This window comes from Gopherus flavomarginatus, chromosome 1, assembly GCF_025201925.1.
Source record: "Gopherus flavomarginatus isolate rGopFla2 chromosome 1, rGopFla2.mat.asm, whole genome shotgun sequence".
NCBI classification, from domain to species: Eukaryota; Metazoa; Chordata; order Testudines; family Testudinidae; genus Gopherus; species Gopherus flavomarginatus.
The window spans coordinates 158,635,427-158,654,608 of record NC_066617.1 but is presented as its reverse complement, the minus strand read 5'-3'; the positions used below and the strand labels follow the sequence as shown (position 1 = coordinate 158,654,608).

The 19,182-nt window shown below is 49.3% G+C and overlaps 1 protein-coding gene across 4 annotated transcripts in view; it reads right to left on the bottom strand.

Annotated features, from left to right (window-relative positions):
• GPR156 (G protein-coupled receptor 156) overlaps window positions 1-13,824 on the bottom strand; it is a 54,777-nt gene extending 40,953 nt beyond the window's left edge. For 2 of the 4 annotated variants that reach the window (XM_050957642.1, XM_050957651.1), the window contains exons 1-3: window positions 13,564-13,824; window positions 11,578-11,678; window positions 6,455-6,557 (exon numbers count right to left, since the gene is read on the bottom strand). The gene's annotated coding sequence lies outside the window, so the exon portion shown is untranslated. The remainder of the gene's footprint in view (window positions 1-6,454; window positions 6,558-11,577; window positions 11,679-13,563) is intronic. The other 2 variants (XM_050957660.1, XM_050957670.1) reach the window with 2 other exon arrangements.
• Window positions 13,825-19,182: the final 5,358 nt, after the last annotated feature.

Below are 19,182 nucleotides of genomic sequence, written 5' to 3'. Positions count from 1 at the left end.
TCTGGGTGACAAGATAGATCAGAGCACCCAAACTATTGCTACTTTGACTTCAGATCACTGCAGCAACTGCCACTTATATATCCCAGAGTCAGTCATTGAGGGTTTTTTTTATGTAAATCAATGTAAAATTTTATAATCCAGTGCACAGATGACAGGTTGAACAAATAAAAAGGGATACTGTTGCAGGAAAAATTTGGTTTGGATTTAATCTTACCAATGCACAGTGTGCCAGAGCCCTCAGACACGGTATCAGGATGCAGAGAGCTACAGAGAGAAAGGCACACCCATGGCAAATGAGTCATGTTATTTAATAGCCCAGAGCATGCCTGGTCATTCTCCCACTCCATATGTGGTTTTCTCCCTGCCCATGAGAAGGTCACTGGAGCACGTGGACAGAGAGCCAGATAAAGCGGACACAGGATTCTGGAGCTGGTGCAAATACAGGACTGCACCATGGGTAGCACTAGTCCCTACCAAATCTCCCAGACACAAGTACTTTCATGTATCATAAGATCTGTATGATCTGGAGGCCAAAGCCCTGTTTCTTCCAGAGAGAGGCAAACCCCATCCCGCCCCACCATGAAGAAGTTCATAGGAAACTCTAAAAAAGCTCATGGAGTTCCTGCACAGAGGGTTGGGATTTCCCTGGTTGGAGTACAATTTGGGCCACTAGTAGAGTATGGCCTGGCCCAAGTGAAAGGGCCAAGCTCTTTAGAAAGGAAATAAGTTAGTTCTGTGACTTCCCCCAAAGAGATCACCCCAGTGGTCTTGCACACCTAATAACAGATGGCCATGAGCTTCTCTCAGCAAGGAAAGCAAAGGTTGCACCGTAAATCCCATATGCTCACATCTTTATTCTAAGACCAAATTTTTCCAACAAGGTGAACCTCACACTCCCCAAAGAGGACCACTTTGTATGCTTTGCTCCCTGCCCTGTATAGGGACCTGTGCAGAGCCACACCATTCCTGAACTCTCCAGGCATCTGAGATTCTCCCTAGCACAGGGACTCCGACTGTGACAGTGCAGAAAGAGGGGGAGGCTCTCTGTACACTTCCCCTGCCCACGCAAGCCCTGCCCAGAGTGGCACACATGGGCTATCCTGTTTGTTAGCAACTGAATACAAAATAATATCTGAGAAATTCTCAACAAAGGAACTCCTCTCACACGGGATGCAAGGCTGGAGGGAATAAGGGAAGGGACACTCATATACTCATCCAGCCAGGTGTGGGGGATTCTCCATCACTGACAATTTTTAAATCAAATTGGATGTTTTTCTAAAAGATCTGCTCTGGGGATTATGTTGAGGGAGTTCTGTGCTACACAGGAGGTCAAACTAGAATATCACAATCCACGAATCTAAAAGGGAGCTAAAAGGTTAAAAAAAAAAAGTGTGGAAGCCCAGAGATCTAGAAATTGCTTTGCTTCAGGCATAACATGGAGAGCTGGCAGGGAATCAGAGCCTTTGCTCAGGAAGCAAAGTTCAAAGCAGGCTTTGCGTTCCAGTGCATTGCTGCCCCTTTGCAGGAGAAGGGGATTCTTCAAACTTTCCAAGGTCCTAGCCTCTCAAAAACACTTTCATGCTATTATGCAAATGGATTCAGTAGTGTTTCCATAAAAGCTGGTCACCAAGGACAATTAGCATTCATTAGTATGCAATAAAGTGCTGATGTGAATATTGCCAAAAGGCAACAGCCATCTCATTTGCTCTCCCTCCTCTAATTAGAGCTTGTGGAAATCACACTACTTCCTTTCACAGAAGCCCAGAAAAGCAAAGAGCATCAATCAAGCTTCAGAAAGCTGTCAGGCGAACAGGAGATGATGGCTTCTTTAAGGCCCCCCATGATAAGTCCAACATGGCAGCCCCCAGCAGCAGAACTCTATGCGACAGTGGCACCGGTACAGGGATGGGGCGGGGACCATAGCCCATCCACTTTTCTCTGTGGCAGCCCCAGCCAGGCCAGCAGCTGGTGTGGGCCATGCAAACCCTTCACCTGCTTGCAATGCAGGGGGGCTGAGAGCAGCCCCTGGCCCGTGTCCCTGCCCAACCCAGGACAGGTAGAGGTGGAAGGTCTGTGACTCTGTGCCAGCTCCTCACAGCTGCCTGCGTGATTCTTCCCGACCTGGCTCTGGCTGGGAGGGGGGCCTCAGAGCCACAGTCTGGCCACGGGAAGAGCCACACAGGCAGCTGTGGGGAGCCTGGATCCCTCCAACTGCCCTGAGTGGGGTGCACAGGGCTGCTTTTGCCAGACCCCCTGCACCGCAGGCAGGTGGAGCATCCATGTCGTGGCTCTCCACAGCTGCCCACATGGCTCTTATTAGGACCAGGTGATGGCTCCAAGGCCCCTCCCACAGCCAGAGTCAGGTTGGGGAGAGCTGCATGGGCAGCTGTGGGGAGCCTGGGTCCCTCCACCTGCCTTGGGAGGGGCGTCTGAGGGGCAGGGACACAGGTAGGGGGGATGCTTTTGGCCTCACCCCAGATGCAGGGCTCCTCAACCCCACTCCGACTTCTGGTTTAGCCAGGGCAGAGTCTCCGAGGGGAGGAGGACAGGACCTTGGGGGTGAGGGCACCTGCCTCCCCACCCCTTTTGGGAAGGCTCCAATGCCTTTGCTATGCAATGGCCAGTGTTGCAGTGCAAATCACATCACTCCGCAGTAATAATTAGGGCTGGTGCCCTGTCACTTGCAGTTCACTGCTGCACTCAGCTCCAATCAGGAAGCTCAGGTGGCCATCTTGTCAGCTCTCATATACAAAACAGGGCTGGCATGTCAACGAGAAGCCCGAGTGTTGCAGGAAGTGATGGTTGTGATGCAACAGGCACCCTTCCTTCAAGTCAGTGTTGAACTAATGTTGCAATGTGTCAGGTTAACAATGGTGGGTCAGGTTTATGTGCAGGTATCTGTGTTTTCTGAGGGGGACTGTGATGGGGTGTGTGCCCCACAAGGACTTAATAGAGCCCTATGGAGACTGCGCAGGAGACAGACAATTAGAGAAGGACTGTGAGAAGCAGCCAATCAGAGCTGGGCTGGCCCATATAAGAAGGGCTACTGCGCAGCTTCAGTCACTCCCTGGAGCTTGAGGAGGGAGAACTTGCTGCATTGCAGGAGCAGAGCAGAGCAGAGCAGAGCAGAGCAGAGCAGAGCAGGATCATGAGAGTGAGCTCGCAGCTGACTGCTGGCATACTGAGGCCCTGAGACAAGGGCAGAGAAGCTGCTGGGAAGTGGCCCAGGGAAGTAGACTAAGAGGTTGAAGCGGCTGCAGCATGTGGCTACCATCTACAGGGTCTCTGGGTCAGGACCTGGAGTAGTGGGTAGGTGTGGGTCCCGCCTGCCCCCACTCACCACTAGGGAAGTGGCTGGACAGTGGACTGCTGTGCCCAAGGAAGTGGGGAGCACAGAGTGCAGCATAGCCAGAGGGCTGTGTCATGAAGAGGATGCTGTGGTCCTGGGACATCCAACAGGGGGTGCCACAGTGGTGAGTCACACCCCATCACACTGACACAAAACTGAAGCACATTGATTGTTTGCAAGTTGTCTTCCCCCCTCCTTTTCTGGGCTTCTGTCACTTTGACATATTTACAGGAATATAACTGAAAGGGTTTTGATACTAGAAACCAGGGGTGAGCTGGAGCCGGTTTGCACCGGTTCGCAGGAACCGGCTGTTAAGTTTAGAAGTGGGTTTAGAACAGCTTGTTAACTGGCTTCCCTTTGAGGGAAGCTTTGATGGGCTCTGGCTGGGAAGGTGTAATTCCTCCTCCCGGCCACCGGGGGGCGCTGCGCTGCAGGAGCCATGTGGGCTGCCTCCTGGCCCTGTTGCTGCTGCTGCTGCTCCTTGGACCTCTGGCCCTGGGGCTCCTGCTGCTGCATGGTGGGTTCCCGGCTGTGTCGTGCTGCTCCCAGCCACTCTCCCCATGTGAGTACCCGCGCCACCTGCCCACAGCCAGCCCCTCTTGCAGCCAGCCCATGTCACACTCCCTGCCTCCAGCTGGCCCTGCCCCACACCCCTGTCTACAGCCAGCCCCATGTCCACTGGTGCCCTGCTTCTCAGGGCAGTAACCCTGCACACCTGCTTCAATGGGGGGGGGGGGGCAGGGAGCAGCTGGGACCCACACATGTGCACACCCTAGGGTGACCAGACAGCAAGTGTGAAAAATCGGGACAGGGGGTGAGGGGTAATAGGAGCCTATATAAGAAAAAAATCCAAAAAATTGACTGTCCCTATAAAATTGGGACATCTGGTCACCCTAGCACACCCCAAGGGAGTGACGGGGATCCACACATGTGAAACGGAGCTCATTTCCAGTTCAGGCCCATCTTTTTGAAAAAGAACTTTAGGTAGGGTTAACATACATCTGTATTTTCCCGGAGATATCAGGCTTTTCAGTTTTTAAATCACTGTCTCGGGGGAATTTTTTAAATTTAAAAATTCCTCCCGGAAAAATACGGAGGTATGGTACCCCTAGTGGTACAAAATACATACTGTGGCACATCCCTTAAATCAGAACTTTTAGGGAACTGGTTGTTAAGATTTTAGCAGATCACTGTTAGAAACCCATAGCCTCCAATTTCAGGCCAGGTCTACACTACAGACCTATATCGGTATAATTATGGTGCTCAGGGGTATGAAAAATCCACACCCCTGAGCAATGTAGTTATACCAACCATGCAGAGAGAGCTATCTCAACAGGAAGGCTTCTCCCATCGACATAGCTACTGTGGCTGAGGGAGGTGAATTAACTATGCTGACAAGAGAAGCTTTCCCCTTGGTGTAGCAGCATCTTCACTTAAGTGCTTCAGCTTCTAAGAAGTTTTCAGAAAGTAACAAGAAAGTCAAGCTTTTTGGTTATGCCCGTTAGGCTTGTTAGGAAACAATATGCTAGAGGGGGAGGGGAAGGGAAACAAGTGAAGTCATTACTGGTTGGGGAGAGGGGTGTAGCATCTAGACCAGGGGTTGCCAACCTATGGCATGCATGCCAAAGACGGCACGCGAGCCAATTTTTAATGGCATGCTGCTGTCTGCCGGGGTCCCAGCCGCCAGCCCCACTCAGCCTGCTCCCAGATCCTGCCCAGCTTGTTCTTCTCCGCCAGCATTTGCACATGCTTTCCTGACCTCTGTCACTTTCGGCGGGAGGTTGTTTCTCCAGGTTAGCATTTCCATACTGCTACCTGGTGTCCATGGAGTCTGAGCGGCCCTGCCAGCAGGGGCAGGAAGAGGGACCTGGCCCCACAGAAGTTGCAGCGCCTGCGAGGCTTGTAAGTGGGGAAGGGTCCTGGGTCCCAGCTGCGCCGTGCGCCCACGTACCCAGAGCATGGCCAGCCCCGCTCCCTGGACTCGGCAGGCTGCCCTGGGGTTGAAGCCCTGGTGCCGGGATGAATTCAGCTCGATACTGGGGAAGGCCGCATCCCACAGCCCGAACCCAAGCCCAGGAGCTGCAGTTTGCCGCCTGCTGGACCCTGGGAACAGCTGGGTCGTGCCTCTTTCCCCACCCCAGGTCACTGGAGCCTGCTCCCCTCTGGCACTGAGGGCAGAACTCAGGAGTCCGGAGCCCTAGTCTCCATCTGCCCCCCACTCCCTCGAACAACTAGAGCCCAGCTGGAAACCTAGGAATCCAGAGTCCTTGCTCCCAGCACTCTTCCCCTGAGCATCAGACACCAGCCCCTTCCCAGAGCCCAGGAGTCCCAACTCCCATCCTGCTCCACTCCCCCCCCACACACACACCCCAAGCCCCTGCCCTGATCCCTGCGCCCCCGACATCCCCATCCCTCTGCCCTGATCCCTGCACCCCCCTCACACATACCCAGCCCTGCCCCCTGCACCCCCACAACCCCAGCCCTGACTCCTGCCCCCCCCCCACATGGCCCCAGCCCCCTGCCCTGACTCCTGCACCCTCCTCACACACACCCAGCCCCCTGCCCTGACTCCTGGACCCCCACACATCCCCAGCCCCCCACACCCCCATGTCCTGACTCTTGCACCACCATTTCCCCCCCCACCCCGAGCACCAAATGGGAGCTCCTGCATTGCCGCCCCCCCATTCCCACCTGCACCCCTCACACTAAATGGGAGCTGCCCAGGTAAGCACTCCACACCCAAACCTTCTGGCCCAACCCTGAGCCCCCTCCTTCATTTTAGCTCCTGGCCAGCCCCTATACCCAACTCCCAGCCTACTCCTTCACCCCTAGCCCTGTGCTCAGTGCAATCCCACCCTCAGCTCAGTGCAAAGAAAGAGGAAGAGAATGGGCTTGAAGCAGGTAGGTAACCACTCTATGTGGGCAGGGCTGGGATCCCTCCTCTGGTGGGAGATATTTCCACATAAATAGACCCAGGTGGCCTCTTTCAATTTTTAAATCTTACCATTTTGCTGCTAATACCCAAGCTTATTAAAACAATGATTTTTTAAAAAATCTAATTTATTGCCACTGATGCTGCTTGTTTGTTCTTTGCATTTTGTTTACCTTGGGAGATGAAAGCAGGCTGGTCAATTACATTCTGTTTTTAGGCAATTTCACTTCCTGACTTTCAGAGTGAGGGAAGTCCAGCTGTGTTTGGCTTCATTCACTAAAGCAAAAGGTATTAATGTAAAAAAGTGATCATAGTTTCATTAGCATTGAAATATAAAATTATCACTATTAAGTTCTAGGATATATAAAACATAGAGAGAGAGAGAGAAAGTCCAGGCCCTTTAACTCCATGATCTACTGTTTATATTCAGCAATAAAGGATATTTATATGCACCAAAAAAAAAAAAAAAGCAGCACTCAGAATTTCTGAACCATGAGGATAATTCTACAAGGTGCTAAGCACTCAAATCCTCCACTACAGAGTTAAGAGCTCTTTGCACCTTGCAGAATATTTGCCTAATCCTATTGGCAGTATAGTGATAAGCACATCAGAAATACACAGAGAAGAGATGGATAGATTCCCAAAGAAAGAAAAATGGGAAATAAAACTTACAGTAAAAGGAGATTTGGCGCAAAGACGCACCGAAGCTGCTTATGACATGAAAAGAATTTATTGGATGGAGAGAACAAGAGTCCTTGGCTCTGTAACGGACTCTAAACAATTCCATACCATCTAAACACCCCCTCCCCATAGTGAAGCCTCCTATGGTGATTGCTGAATGCCATGTGTAAGTCCGCAGCATGGACTAAATGAAGAAAAACTGTAAACAGCTCTGCCTTCCAAAAGCAACAGGGAAACAACGCAGCCTCCATGTTTGGATTCTCTTTTTCCATCATGCTGAGATAATCCACAGCTCCAGGCGACAAGCGTGGCAGCGCTCACAGCACTTTCCCTAAGTATCAGGCAGGCTCTGCAAATGCAGAAAGTGAAACAGCAAGAGATCTTACCTAGAGTGGCTCCACTGAAAGGGTTGTTTAGCGCAGAGATTCTCAACCTGTTTCTTTCTGAGGCCCCACTCCCACCCCCGCATGCTATAAAAACTCCATGGCCCATCTGTACCACAACAATTGTTTTTCTCCATGTAAAATCTATGGCTGGCATTAAGGGGTAGTAAGCAGGGTAATCGCCTGGGGGTCCATGCCACAAGGGGCACCATGAAGCTAAGTTGCTCATGCTTCAGCTTCAGCCTCAGACGCTGGAGCTCAGGGCCCCAGGCTGCAGTCCTGCATGGTGGGGCTTCAGCTTTTTGCCCAGGACCCTAGCGAGTCTAACACCAGCCATGCTTGGCAGACTCCCTGAAACCAGCTTGCAGCCCCCCAGGGGGCCCCAGACCCTTGGTTGAGAACCACTGGTTTAACTTCCCTTGGCATCCCAGTCCAGGGGCCTGTTTTAGTGCAGCATTCAGGCCAGGGGCTTGGGATCACTGTTGTTGCAGAGGCTGGACCCTAAATGGCTGAGGGCAGGGAGAACTGCAGATTACTCAACTGCAAACAAGCTGGACAATTAAGACGCAGCCCTGACCAACAACTTTGTTTGAAAGGCTGCAGGTCATGACACCAGATCTCAGTGACCTCAGGGAGAGCTGTAGCCACCTCCACCGAGATGTCACTGTTTTGAGCTGTATCACCTGTGCAGTGGGGAAGGGAATTGTGATCACTGCCCCCAAAGCCAGGTTAATATCACTTGGGCAATGTTGGGGCTTATTGGCTTTTTTCAGGCCTCAATCAATAAAGAGAGATACCAAGAGCAAACTAACCTGCTAAGATTACTACACCCCCCAGATCTAATGTAATTGTTCAAATTTTGTCACTATGTGCAAGATGTTCCTCCCCATGATGGTGCCCCCCCATACTGGGGGCACCTGCTGAAGGGGAGGACCTGTGACCTCCCCAGGTGACTTCTCCCCACCCCGCTGCTACCAGTCAAGGGGCCCTGTGCTCTCCCTGTCCCCTCTCCATCCTCCTGGAGGGGCTCTATCCTCCCACTGTGCCAGCTCCCCCCGCATGTTCGGCTGCTTTCTCTAGCAGCCAAGCCCTGGAGCCACTCCAGGATGCTGCCTGGTGCAGCACAGCAGCTACCTGGGAGAGTGCTGGGCTGCCTCCCACCCAGGCTTGGCTTCCGGGACAGCAGCTAAGTGAGTTGGAGCCCCCTCCGCCCTCCGGCATGCTCTGTGCGCAGCAACAGCTGGCTGTGAGAGAGCCTGGCTGTGGAGGGGGCAGCGAGTACTTCTGGGCACAGGAGCCAACTCTGGGCATGCTGGAGAGGCGGGGGGGGGGGGGGGGGCCTCCAACTCACTCAGCCGCTGTCCCCAGAAGCTGAGCCTGGGTGGGGCGCAGCCTGCTGCTGCCGTAGCCATGCAATCTCCCAGTCAGCTGCTGCGCTGCACCGGACAGCATCCTAGGCAGCGTGGCTGGAAGAAACTCTGGCCCTGTCAATTCTCTTCCAGCTCTGGTCCCGCCCCTTCCTCTCCCTGCTGAAGGGGCACTTGACCCTTCATGCCTCTCCCACAAATCACCTCTCGTCATGATCCATCACACCACTGCAGGGCATGTTGCTGAAACACAATGTTGTGATTAAAGGTTAGATTGTGCCAATGCAATGGCATGATGCTGGGAAACTTACCATCATGACGGAATCATCTGACCGCCAAACACTGACTTCAGCGCACAGAACAGAGGACAACAGTACATCATGCACGCACACATGCACACCCTATCCCCATCAAGCAGAGGGCATAAGGGTGCACACGCATCAGTCCATTACCCAGCATGGATGTAGAGGAACTCTGGGAGAAGGAAACAACCCTCTTACATTTTAATGAAATAATGAAGTGAAATTAGATCTTTTATTACTTTTAAAAGAAAATCTGTAGCCTCTGTTTAGCCACAAACAGCAACAGGGCAAACCACAACACTCTACCACCCACCAATGTGTCTCACACCAAACCTCTTGGTACCAGCACACTTCAGTCCCTGTGCCTGGAAGTCCTTATCTCCTTTGCTGAGAATGCCTACTAGGGGATCAGATGTGATGGTGGTTTTGTGGACACTTGTCCACTGGGAACTGGACTGACGCTCTCTTCCCCCAGACTCATTTCATAGAGATCACCAAACACCCATGAAATGATCATCGCTTTTCAACCCTGCTAGCCCAGCCTGGATTCCAAGTAGTCCCCTAGAGTGAAGGATGAGCTATTCTACCACCAGCCCCATGAGCCTGCCAATCTTTTGAAATATTTAACTATAGTTTCTACATCCTGACACCTGCTTCCACTGCCCAATAGAGGAGCCACTCTCTGCCACTTTGTGCTTTCTTACTCCAATATAAGATAAGCATCACTGAGGACAATGAATATTTCAACAGATTCAGACTCTGAACCAGGCATCTCTCTTCTCATGAATATTTAAACTCCTCCATAGTACAAACCCCTGAATGCTCTACTCATGAGAGTCAAAGCTACTGAGGGCAGCCACCTGTGCTCTATTGTCTTGCAGGACAAAGACACGTCATGATGTTGTATCATGACAGTCTGACATTTGCACTTGTTCACTGTAGCTCTAAATCAACATGCTGTGGACTATTATCCTCATAGTGGGATGCAATATCAGGGGCATACTGGCATATACTCATCATGCCTCAATAATCTAGGTTTGAGATCCATGGACAACCATTTTTCCTCTATAACCTTCCAAGACATTTGAGGTTCCCTGTGATGTCCTTTCCCACTGTTTGGAGATTTCATCTTGCTTGGCTGTTGAATTATTACTCATCTCTGTGCCACTGGGCACAGCTCTCAATTACTGCTGCTTCATCCTTTGCCCAATGCCCAGCTATATGGTGATGGGCCATGCAAGGACAAGTCAGAGTGTCATACATTCATAAAGTTTAAGGCCAGAAGGAATCATCTAGTCTGACCTCCTGTATATCACAGGCTGCCAACGCCACCCAGCGTTTAATGTACAGGTCTACTCTGAAAAGTGATTCTAAAATGGCACTGTGGGGCTCTGGTTTATGGTCTCAGTAATATCCATACCAAATGTGCTCATTCTGCAAGTCAAATGAGGGGTTTCTAAATATCAGCCCTGCCAACTGACTCTGGGATCGCAGGGTCATGCTGGGCTCTTTCCTTGTCACCTCCATCAACAGCAGTAAAGATTCTGCAGGATAAATTATGCCTCCTCTGTGACACCTACTGCCATTGCCTTCAATGAGTTTGTACAGGTGTCACCAGAGCATGGTGAATAATTATGCAATGATGCACAAAGAAGGATAGCCTACAGCTCTCCCCCTCTTAGCTGTGCTGTTTCTGTAGGGCTCACAGGAGTAAAAGGCAGTAAAACCTGATTATTTATTTGATTTATAAAACAATAGGCATCTAGCTCACACTGCAGGTGCAGGGGAACAATTAATTAAAAATACAATGTAATTAATCATTAAAGTCAGCAGCTATATGCCTAAGAGGAAGAGCTATGGAGAAAGAAGGAGTTGTTTTTAGATAAGTCACTTTTCAGAGCAGAACAGTGCTCTAAAGATGCTCTAAGCCAGGCTTCAAGGTAGAGCTACTGTTTTCATGAGATCCCTCACAATAGCACCCAAGCATTCCAAACATACTGAGGTCTCCTTAGTAACTCTGGGAGCTGAGCAAAGCAGCACTGCTACAAAAATCGGATGGCACAAATTTCAGGATGGTTGATAACCCCAGGAAGTGTAACATCTTTTTTCAGGACTAGGGCAGCTGTGCAATTTAGTTAATAGTTGTGTTGCTGATGAAGAGGCAGAATGGGGCCCAGCTTGTTCCATCATAGTTATGTTGGCCTAATAGGAGTAAACATATTTTTGTGGCAGTAAAGTCAGATACACAGATCTAAGAGCCAGAAGGGATGATAATGCTCATTGAATCTGACCTCCAGCATAACACAAGCCATAGAACTTCCCCAGTGATTCCTGCATCAAATCCGTATCTACTTGTTGCACTAGAACATAAACACCCAGGCTCAAGTCCAGATCCTCAAAGGCATTTAAGCACCTAAGAACCTCTGAGGATCTGGGGCTAACTGTATAGTGTTGGGGTATGTATGAAAGATACATACAAAATGCAGTTATGCTGTATGTATAAGGCAATGGAGGAGATACACAAAGGATGCATAAGAAATGCCAGCTGAAATACAATACTTACGGCTTCTAACAGACAACTCCGAGTTACCTGGGATCTAATTTCCTACAGGCAACATTTTCAGTGGCAGGCGACTCCTCAGACCTTTCTAGTCTGCAAACTACCTGCAATGGAAAATTCAGGCTTAGGCAAAGGCACCTAGAAAAAAAATTAAACTGCATTCTCTGAAATATGCAAAGGGCCAAGAGGTAGGAGGTGCTAAGCTCCCTTAACTCCCAGGGAAGACTCGTGAAGTTGAAGAGGCTCAGTCTCTCTCAGGCTTGGGTGCCAAGTACTTCCCAGTTTTCCCATTGCTTAGAAGTAGAATAACGATGGTTCAACACTGAAAGACACATCAGCTTCCCTCTCTCTCTTCCCTGATGCTGACTGATTGTACGGCAACTTTAACAGTAGGGTTCCTCACATCTCATCCCCTCTCACCACCCCAGCCCAAAAATAAAATACACAATCCAACAAACTTGCTGAGGACCTTTGGCCTTCTGTGAAACAAGTAGTTGAACAGATCCGTAATTTGGCATCTTGCTACCAAATCTTCTTGCAAGAAGTCCCTGCAGTTACCAAGCACCAGTAGGATCCCACTATAAACAGGATCTTTCCAGAAGATTGCTTTTAATTTTTAGAAATTGTTCAGTGAGGCACTCAGCTGTGTCACCACAAAATGCCAAACAACAAAGCAAAAATGTTTTTAATGCACTGTCTTTTAGAGAGCTGAGGTGTTTCCAGGATGCTGTCAAAATAATTGTATTTACACACAATAGCTTTTTCAGAAAAATTATCTGCAACAAGACATTTGCAAATTGTGATTACACCTGCCTGTCACTTCAAAAAATGCCAGTCAGGCCCCAAATGCAGGTTTAGTAATTTACATAGGAGATATTTCTATAATCATGCAAATTTTACCTACAGTATTTGCAACCCAAACATTACTGCCCTGTGTTAATGCAGGAGAGTCAAGAAAGCACTGCTCATTCCTCTGTGAACATGTATGGAGCACTGCCATAGTAATAAAAAGACTTAGACCAAAAGTATAACTGAGTTAAAAAAAGAATACGAGGACAGGTCCATCAATGGCTATTAGCCAAGATGTACAGGGATGCAATCCCCTGCTCTGGGTGTCCCTAAATCTCTGACTGCCGGAAACTGAGTCTGGACAACATGGCATGGATCATCATTCCATAATTGCCCTATTCTGTTCATTCCCTCTGAAGCATCTGGCACTAGCCACTGTCAGAAAACAGGATACTGAGCTAGACAGACCATTGGTCTGGTCCAGTACAGCCATTCTTATGTTCTTAGAAGGAATAAGTGGAACTAACTATTTTAGCTTGATTGTCCAAACTGAATGAAACACAAAAGTAAACAGAACATTAATGTAGAAAAGCAAGTCAGATTTTAACTGTCCTTCCATTTTAATAAACTACTACCTGAAGTTAATTCCCTGTGTTGTTAGTAACACTGGGAGGGCATTTAGGTCCCAGTCCTGTAACTGGTTCCACACAGAGTCTAGACAGATCCCTGTGCCTGCACAGAACTAGGTGCAGGATCACAGCCTTATTTTTACAACTTTTTTTAACCCTTTAACCCAGATAAACTAGTGAGCTGAACTTTCCATGAACTCTGCAAAAATTATCAGCCCTCCTTCATCTCTATCTGAGCAGCCAGTGCATTTTTCGGTGAAAATACACACACACATTAAAAAGAACAGTTTCTGTGCTTCTTGTTTAAAATTTGTTGTGCCCAGCTAGAGGAAGCCTGTGCAATTCTTTATCCTCCACCCACAGCAAGGTGCAGGGAGATTCCAGATAGCCCATCACCACCCCTGGCTGAAGAAAGAAAACCAGGTACTGTAAGTAGAGCCCCCCAAAATCTGTCACCCCACCCGGAGAAGGGTCTGAGGCGGGGGGTGCCTCCCAAACGGAGGGGAACTTGAAACAGACAATTCTCGCTCGGAGAAGGGGGTTAAGATGAACGAGAAACTCTCAGACTCACGCATCGGAGCAGGCGCTCTCCTCGGCCAGGTGCGGGGCAGGGGGCCCGTCACTCCTGCCCAGCAGGAGGCTGCAGCGCCAGCCCCGGGTCCCCCCTCTGTGCGCAGGGAGGCGAGCACATATGGGGGGGGGGGCTGGCTGGGGAGAGTCACGACGCCGGCGACTGTGTGGGGCTGGGGCGGTGGGTGCCCCGGGGGCGGGCACTGTGGATGGGCGTAGAAAAGCCGCCGCTGCCAGGCCGGCCCGCCCCGCGCCTCCAGGATCCCGGGAAGGGGAGCAGGAAAGTCACTCGGTAGCTCAGCGCTATGCCGGCTCCACGGTCCGGCAGCCCAGGGGGAACCCGGGGCCCGGGGAAGGGAAGGAGGGGCCGCCCTGCCAGGCTCCGCCTGCCCCCGCCCCTTCCCCAGCGCCCCGCCCCGCGGGGAAGCAGCCAGGAGCCTGTCAGAGCGCGCCCGGCCCCCGCCCTGCTCGGTGCGCGGGAAGCTCTGCAGTCCCAGGCCCTGGTGCGCCTCCGCGAACAGGCTCAGGCCAGGCGCGTTTCAAGCGATCCCCCTCGTCCCTTAAGGCTCCCCCGCCCCCAGCAGAGCTGCAGAGCGAGAGAGCGGCGGGGGCGTCACCCGGCTTCGGGCTGGAACGCGGGCGGCTGCCGTGTGACACCGCAGGCCAGGGGCGCGAAGGACAGTGACTGAGCCCAGCAAACCGGGGCCGGCTCCAGGCACCAGGCTGGTGCTTGGGGCGGCATTCCGCAAGGGGCGGCAGTCCCTGTTGGTTTGCCCCCCGCAGCGCGCCGAATTGCCGCCGCGGGTGGCGAGGGCACTCCGTGTGCCCTTAGGGTGGCAGGCGCTTTCCGCAGCTGCGGCAATTTGGCAGCAGCAGCTTCTCTGTTTAGCTCTCCGGGGCGGCTTCAGCTAAACAGAGAAGCTGCCGCCACCACAGAAATGCGCCTGCCGCCCTAAGGGCACACGGACTGGCCCCCGGTGCGCTGCTTGGGGCAGCGAAAACTAGGGGAACCGAAGAGGTCAAACGACTGGACTTTGGCCAGTGGTGCTAATGACCCTGACTTTGCCATGAGTACCACAGGACTTGCAATGGCCAACAGGAAAAGGCTCTGAGACCTGTACTGCCTCCAGCCGCAGCACCCCGACTCAATTCTGACCCAGCAGAAAGAACGACCTCGATTGAGCCACACACACTTTCTATAGGACTTTCCCAGCCACATTTTGACTTATTTAGCTGGGAAATGCTAACAGAACCATAGTGCAACCTGCTAGAGCTGCAGATCTGATGCAGCCAATATAGCATAATCAGCACTGCTTCTAAGAGTGTAGTGAAAGCTGCCAGACTAACCCTTTTAGCATCATATTATTCTCTCTAATCCAGGGGTAGGCAACCTATGGCACGGGTGCCGAAGGCAGCAAGAGAGCTGATTTTCAGTGGCACTCACACTGCCTGGGTCCTGGCCACCAGTCTGGGGGGCTCTGCATTTTAATTTAATTTTAAATGAAGTTTCTTAAACAGTTTAAAAACCTTTATTTACTTTACATACAATAATAGTTTAGTTATATATTATAGACATATAGAAAGAGACCTTCTAAAAACATTAAAATGTATTACTTGCACACGAAACCTTAAATCAGAGTGAATAAATGAAGACTCGGCACAGCACTTCTGAAAGGTTGCCGACCCCTGATTTAGATTGTAAAATCATTAGAGCAGGGACTATGTTTATACAGTGCCTAACATCTACTGTAAAATAATAATTGATTAATATTTGCTTTTTTAAAACATTTTTATTGAAATTAGAGATGGATCAGAGCCCCACAGTTAGGGGGTTCTTGGCTCTCTGATTTTGTTTTGGTTATGGAAACAAAGGAAAGCAGCTGTGTAGTTTGAACCTGAATTAGGAACCAAATTTGCCCAGAATTCAGGGATTGAATCCTGTTTTGTATCTAAATTAAATATTATTGAGACATACACATCACACATCCCGAGAAAGGACACTTTCACCAGCATTACTGAAGGCAGCAGTTTGTAGCGTGGCCCACATCTTACTACAGTGATTGTCTGGTGGGCACCTCCTCTCCCATACACAGCCTCAAAGCATCCCTGTGGCAACTACTTCCATAAGAGAGCTTAAGGGGTAGTATCCAATCTTGATCTGAGACATCAAAAAATGGAGAATTCACCACTTCTCATGGTAGTTTGTTCCAATGTTTGATCATCCTCACTGTTAAACATTTGTGCCTTATTTCTAACTTGAATCTGTGTGGCTTCAGCTTCCAGCTATTTGTTCTTGTTATGCTTTTCTCTGGTAGGTTAAAGAGCCCGTCAGTAACCATATTTTCTCTACTTATGCAGTGTGATCAAGTCACCTCTCAGTCTCCTTTTTAATACACTAAACAGATTGCCTCTCTCTGTAAGGCATTTTTTTCAGTCCTTGAATCATTTTTGTGGCTCTTCTTGGCACCCTCTCCAATTTTTCAAATCTTTTTTTAAATATAGATGCCAGAATTGGACACAGTATTCCAGTATTAGTCTCACCAATGACATATATAGAGGTAAAATCCCGTCTGTACTTCTGTTCACTTCTCCCCTCTTTATACATCCAAGGGCTGCATTAACATTGGGAGCTAATGGTCAGTTGTTTGTCCTAAATCCTTTACAGAGTCTCAGCTTTCCAGGATACAGTCCCCCATTCTGTCTGATCGACCTACGTTCCTTGTTCCAAAATGTACAGCCTTGCATTTGGCTGTATTAAAACTAATTTTGTTTGACTGGGCCCAGTTTATTCAGCAATCCAGATTGCTTTATTCTCATAATTTACTTATCTGCTATTTTTGTGTAATTTGCAAATTTTATCAGCAGAGATCTTATATTTACTTTCAGATCAAATCCGTAACCAAAACAGAGCCAGATCACTTGCATACACAATTAAAAATGTCATAGAGGAATTTTCAAACTAAGGGCTGGGGAAAAAAATGACAGGTAAAGAGGAGCACACAGTTTGAACAGAGATATCCTTTAGAGGAGGATTTATTAAAGAGGATTCTCTATATCCCAGTAAAGAGAAGAGGACAGAAGTTGATTAAGTACAGGTAGGAACTCAAAAGAAACAGTCAAACATAAGAAAGACCCATTCAATTGCATCACATGAAGGCAGACAACTAAATATTGACAAATTTTATAAATGCTTGTATACAAATGCAACCAGTCTAAATACTACAGTGGGTGAACTTGAGTTCCTTGTATTAAATGAAGATAATGATGCAATAGGCATCACAGAAACTGTGCAGAAGAATGGGTAGGAAAGCCAGGGAATCTTAGAATATCTGGGTTGGAAGGGACCTCAGAAGGTCATCTAGTCCAACCCCCTTGCTCAAAGCAGGACCAATCCCCAACTAATCATCCCAGCCAGGGCTTTGTCAAGCCTGACCTTAAAAACCTCTAAGAACGAAGATCCCACCACCTCCCTAGGTAACCCATTCCAGTGCTTCACCACCCTCCTAGTGAAACAGCTTTTCCTAATATCCAACCTAAACCTCCCCCACTGCAACTTGAGACCATTACTTGTTCTGTCATCTGCCACCACTGAGAACCATCTAGATCCATCCTCTTTGGAACCCCCCCTTCAGGTAGTTGAAAGCAGCTATCAAAATCTCCCCCTCATTCTTCTCTTCTGCAGACTAAATAATCCAAGTTCCCTCAGCCTCTCCTCATAAGTCATGTGCTCCAGCCCCCTAATTATCTTTGTTGTCCTCCACTGGACTCTTTCCAATTTTTCCACATCCTTCTTTTGTGTGGGGCCCAAAACTGGACACAGTACTCCAGATGAGGCCTCATCAATGTCGAATAGAGGGGAATGATCACATCCTTCGATCTGCTGGCAATGCCCCTTCTTATACAGCCCAAAATGCCGTTAGCCTTCTTGGCAATGAGGGCACACTGTCGACTCATATCCAGCTTCTCATCCACTGTAACCCCTAGGTCCTTTTCTGCAGAACTGCTGTCTAGCCATTCGGTCCCTAGTCTGTAGCAGTGCATGGGATTCTTCCGTCTAAGTGCAGGACTCTGCACTTGTCCTTGTTGAACCTCATCAGATTTCTTTTGTCCCAATCCTCTAATTTGTCTAGGTCCCTCTCTATGCTATCCCTACCCTCCAGCATATCTACCACTCCTCTCAGTTTAGTGTCATCTGCAAACTTGCTGAAGGTGCAGTCCACAACATCCTCTAGATCATTAATGAAGATATTGAACAAAACCAGCCCCAGGACTGACCCTTGGGACACTCTGCTTGATACTGGCTGCCAACTAGACATGGAGCCATTGATCACTATCCATTGAGGCCAACGATCTAGCCAACTTTCTATCCACCTTATAGTCCATTCATCCAGCCCATACTTCTTTAACTTGCCAGCAAGAATACTGTGGGAGACTGTATCAAAAGCTTTGCTAAAGTCAAGGAATAACACATCCACTGCTTTCCCCTCTAGCCTGATTGCTCTGAACTCCAGAACACTGATGTGGAGCTAGATGTTCTCAGGGGACCAAGTCTCCTGCATTTTTAGATGGCCCCACTGTGCTTCTAACAGGTTTTGTTGAGGAGGGTGCACCAAATAGTACCCTTCCATGCACATTTCTGGGTTCCTTCCACCAACTCAGGTCTGTGACAAGATGAGGAGGGACCATGCCTTCCCTGTCCATCAGGTATTTTTCTGGGGAATAGACCGACCCAAGCTAGAGTTGGAGCAGTCACAGGTGAAGTCCGGCAAATAGTGTCACTTACATACATGCACACACAGCATAGCAGCTCCAGTCACATCCATACCATTGTAGTAGAGTCTGATTCTATCCCAAGCACTAGCAACAGCATTGGCAGGAAACTGTCTTCAGAAAGGTATGCTCTCACTGACCTGGAGATTATTAGGGCTGCTATGAGCATAATCGTCTGTGATGGGATGAGAGTCTATTTTTGTATTTCACCAAAGGCCCATCTAGGCAAACAGAAAATGAGCTTATTCTAGACTGCTGTCTCCTGCTGGGACCTGCCGTTGATCAGTCTATTATCTAAGTAAGGGTAGATGTGGATATCTTCAGAGGCATGCGATGCCCATAACACCACTAGGCATTTTGTAAAGACTCTTCATGCTATGGAGAGTCCTAATGGCAGTACCTTGTCCTGGTAGTGATGTGGCCCTGTGAGCCTCAAGTAATTCCTGTCTGCAGGGTGAATGGCTATATGGACCATCCTGCAAGTCAAGAGCCACAAACCTGTCTGGAGCCTGCAGAGATGGAATGATGGAGGCAAGTCTTCCCATCCTGAATCTAAGGTGGTATATGCACAGTATTTGTTCAGTTTCCCCAGCTTTAGGACAGGACCAAGACCCCTTTCTTCTTCCAGATGAGGAAATATTAGCATGAGAAACCTTTTCCCCTGTACTGCTGTCATATCTCTTCAATGACTCCTAGACAGAGCGATGAAGCCACTTCTGTTTGTAACAGGCTCTCGTGAGAAGGGTCCCAGTAGAGGGACAGGGACGGGACGCAGATAGTGGTTTGTGAATGGAAATGTAGAGCGTGATCTTACGCAATGATGTCTAATGCCAGTTTGTCAGCTGTGATA